This window comes from Mus pahari, unplaced genomic scaffold (assembly GCF_900095145.1).
Source record: "Mus pahari unplaced genomic scaffold, PAHARI_EIJ_v1.1 scaffold_12434_1, whole genome shotgun sequence".
Taxonomy (NCBI): Eukaryota; Metazoa; Chordata; class Mammalia; order Rodentia; family Muridae; genus Mus; species Mus pahari.
The window spans coordinates 7452-12095 of NW_018392260.1; positions in this window are offsets into that span (position 1 = coordinate 7452).

Here is a 4644-nt window from a genome sequence, read left to right on the forward strand (position 1 = left end):
AAAACAGCTAGCTGCAGACATGAGACAAAACCGGGCTCCAAGGATCTGGGTGGTCCTATTGAAAGAACACTTAGGAACCTAAAACACTATCCTATCATTCTAACATGGGTGAGTGGGGCTCTTTAAATCAAGGGGCAGCAGTCCAAAAACCCCAGCATTGCAAAAGATGGTTCCCTGGCCTGGTGTGAAAGCATTGCTGTTGGTTGAGGGACCAGAGAAGCCAATTTACCTGGAATCTCAATGCTGACCATCTACAGGTCCTCAGAATCCACTGGCCCTGGAGACCAAGCTTCTTCCTGAAGCTCTACTTCTGGGTCTCTCCTCTGCTGCAGGGCCTTTACAAAACACTCTTTCTTTTGCCTGCCTGGTGAATGGCAACAGGGACCACAGCAGATACTCAGACCCTGGGTCAGGAGGACAGGAGAGCAGGCCAGAAGTGAACTTCCTGGCCATGTCCAGCCATGTTCTCTCCTCCCTCTCCCAGTTACCCACTGTTAGCTTTCCACTCTAGGCATAGGAGTTCCAGGACCCCTTTCAGCAACCCCTCCAGCTCTATGGTATGGAGAAGTGCCTCAGGATGTCACTTCCTGAATTATCTAGGAACCAGGTCCTCCCATATTCTCTATGGCAACTTATGCAGAGTGGCTAGGCCCTTTCCCCTCCTAGGACAGAAGGCATGTCTCTAGTTTTATTGTTTTGTAATTAAAGTCTTTAGTAATAAACAAGAAGCTAAACAATGTAAGTATTTTAAAAATAGAAATTAGATTCCTTTACCTTCCTTGCACTAAGATAACCCTCTGGAATCTAATGGAGTGTCTTACTGGCTTTAACAAGTGGATTCAGGGAATCCTACACTGTATCCCTCTGCTGACATTGTTTTGCTGAGTGTATCATGAGCATGACTTTGCTTCTGAATATATTACCCCTCATAGTTTTGCAGGATGCTGCTTTCAGAAAAATCATGTTTATTCTTTAATATCTTTTTGGCTGACAGTAGGGATGTTTGTGTGTGTGTGTGTGTGTGTTTTCATTACGTATTTTCTTTATTTACATGTCTAATATTATCCCATTTTCTGGTTTCTCTTCATAAAAACCCCCTCCCCTAATTACCTTCCCCCTCCCCCTGCTTACCAACCAACCCACTCCTGGTTCCTGGCCCTGGCATTATATCACATGACCTGTAATGTGTTGAATTGGAGCTCCTGGATCATGTCTATGGCTAACTGTTTTTATTGGTGCTACCAGAGACATATGAGAAGTAGCCAAGGTAGGCTTAGAGAGCAGAATATATTTCAATTTAGATCTTGCTAGAGGATGTTCTTGGAACCCTCTTTCTTAGAACCTTGTATCATATGTGGACCCATTTGTCTGTGCAGTGCTTATTCAATAATTGTAGAATCAGCAAATATCTGCATGGAAAAAATTCATGACAAGGAAATCAGTACAGGGCAAGGCAGAACAGGCAATGTTTGTCTAAGAGTCTATTACACTGCTCAGGTCCCACTACTTCAAGTGACAGGAAATGTGCTGAAATGTAGCAGTGTTTTAATTGGTGTGTGTGTGTGTGTGTGTGTGTGTATGTATGTGTATGTGTGTGTGTGTGTGTGTGTGTGTGTGTGTGTGTGTGCCTTTGCAAAGGTGACAATACAGAAGGAGAGAGAAAAACTAACACTAAAGTGTTTGAAATAGGCTTAAGGGGTCATATTAATTTATATATAATTTGTATAACAGTCACACATAGTCACACAGAGAGAGAAGGAGAGAAAGGGAGAGAGACAGAGAGAGACAGAGAGAGAGACAGAGAGAGACAGAGAAAGAGAGACAGAGAGAGACAGAGAGACAGAGAGATAGAGAGATACAGAGACAGAGACAGAGACAGAGACAGAGAGAGTTATGCTACTGGATAAAAAGTGTTCCCCAAGAGTCATGAACTATCTTATAAAAAATCCCAATACAATGCATGGGAAACCTCCTTTTCTTGTTTGTCAGGAGACTTCAAGTGTCTCTTAATGAATTATACACTATTGATTTTTTTTTGAGTCCAGGGTACTTGGGGCTGAGGGAAGCTGACCTTGAGCAAGAGGCAGTTGAGTTCATTTCATCTACAGAGTGGCAGCAATAGAATATCTTTTAGAGTTTCAGATGGATTATCTTGAAAAGCTGTAACTAAATCATTTTGCAAATGAGCATTTCAGAGAATTCTACTATTTGTATTGTATAATTGCAGTCGTACATTTCTCTAATTTGTAGGGTCGGACAAGGTCACTATTAGAAATAACTGTTTATGGGCAATAAGAGCTTCTCTAATACTTCAAGCTGAGAACATAAGAAACTTCACTGTTTGCGGGTAAGGTAAAAAGTGTAGAGTTGGGAATGAACAAAGTTATAAGTTCATTAGGCTCAACAGACATTTCAGAGCCAAGATAGCAATACCATATTGAGGTCAGTGCTGCTCTGTGTAGTACATGTCAGAAAAAGGGGGAGGAGAGCTATGTGCTTCCAGGACAAAGCATCAAGAACACTTAGGTTGCTAAAATTTGTATTCTGTGCTATATTGTTTATGTTATATTATATTTATGCTACAAAATTATTGGTGTACATCAAGAAGATGTTCATCTTTTTAGGAGTAGAAAGACATGAGCAGAGGTTAGATGAGGTTCCAGTTAGGCAGGGGCAGTGTATTTTCACACAGAGGTGTGTATGGGATTCTCCTCTTGCTGAGCTTGCACCAGGCAGGGCTTCAGAGAAGGCAAAAAGGACATCCAGAGCTGCTCAGGATTCAGGAGAAAACATCAAAGACTGTAAGTTAATACTTGTCCTGATCTGCCACTGAGAATATTTAATGGAGGTGAGTTAAATAAAGTTAAAATACTTTGAGGCAAATCCTGTAACATGTGTCATCCTTGGCCTTACAAGGACTTAAACTACAAAGTGCTAAAAGAGACATGGCAATGCTTGCCTTTATAGGGTATTACATCTGAAACTGCCTTTCTACCCTGTCTTCAGGGTTGACTGCTGCAAGAGAATATGGCTGAACTTGATATTTTGCTTGTTTGATTGTTGGTTTGGGTATTGTTTGATTTGGGGTTTAGGGTTTTTGGTTGCATTAATTTATGAATTTGATATTTATTTCCTCCTTTTTTATCATTAATTTGACATTTTGCTGTAGCTATAGACTGTTTATATACTGATTCAGGTGAGTAGAGAGAGATTCTTTGTAAACCCGTACTGAGTGAAATGTCTGCATTTTCACTGAATTATATATTTATTTCCATCTTATCACAGCCCCTCCTTCTCTTCCCAGTCTGACTCACTGTCTCTCTCCTCTCTCCCCAATTCCCTATCACATTTACCCCAGAGAAAGGGACCCTCCATTCTTCCATAGTACCAATCCACCCTGGCATATCAAGTTGCATCAGGAGTAAGTGCATCCTTTCCCACTGAGGCCAGACAAGGAAGCCCAGCTAGGGAAAAGTGATCCAAAGGCAGGTAACAGAGTCTAAATCTGAGACAGCACCTACTCCAATTGTTAGTCACCCACATGAAGACCAAGCTGCACATCTGTTTCATATATGTAGGGGGCCTAGTTCAAGCCCCTACATGGTGTTGGCTCATGGTTCAGTCTCCGTGAACCCCCATGGGCCCAGATTAGTTGACTCTGTAGGTCCTCTTGTTGTTTCCTAACAGTTCTGCCTCCCACAACCCTTCCACCAACACTTCCGCAAGACTGTCTGACCACAGCCTAATGTTTGGTGGTGAGTCTCTACATTTTTACATTTAAATGGTAATGGAGACAGCATGCAATGAGAGGGACTGCCAACAACAGTTCAAAATGGAAAGCTCTCAGAAGCCTGCAGGAGCTGCTTGTAAAAAAGGATACTATCTGTGGTCTTGAGAAGCAGGAGACACATCCCTCCTGGGTCTCTGCCATTTGAAATACGGGACTGCCCATTCTAGACTGTGATAGAAACATCTCAATAGTCTGATTAAGCTCTTCACACTAAAAAGTAATTTCCCTTTATCTTAACCTTAGACCTGTACGATCACTATATAGAATCATGTGCATGACTGCTTTTCAGTTGGTCTTGATGTGTATAATTATTTTATCTAAATTACCTCATTATTTCTTCTTCTGCTCTGGTGTAGTTGTGAAACTCTAATGTTTCTTGACGTAACGATTCTTAAAATATGAAAAATTGAGATATAGGGGCTCAGTACAGCACAGTACAAAATGTCCCAGGTGTAAACTGTGTGTTCTCATCTTGGAAACAATGTAATAAATGTGTACTGGTAGTTCCAGATAAATGCAAAACTTTCAAAGAAAGTTTGAAGAAATCATTAAAAAATGAAATACAGGCAACATTGGGACCCTGAGAAATGTGAAATCAAATGAACTTATTTGGCCTTTGAGGAATAGCATGCAAGTTTTGTATAGACATACAGAAGGCAAATCATGAATAAAAATAAAATAAATGAAAAGAAAAAACAAAAACACCCCTGGAAAAATACAAAGGGAGAGAACTCATAGAGCATATGGGCCTGGATTTTGTCTCAGCTTTNAGAAACATCTGGAAACTGAATACTGAACTACACACTGTGCTTGTGTTAAAACCCCAAAAAGGAACCAAATATACTGTCAAGCAC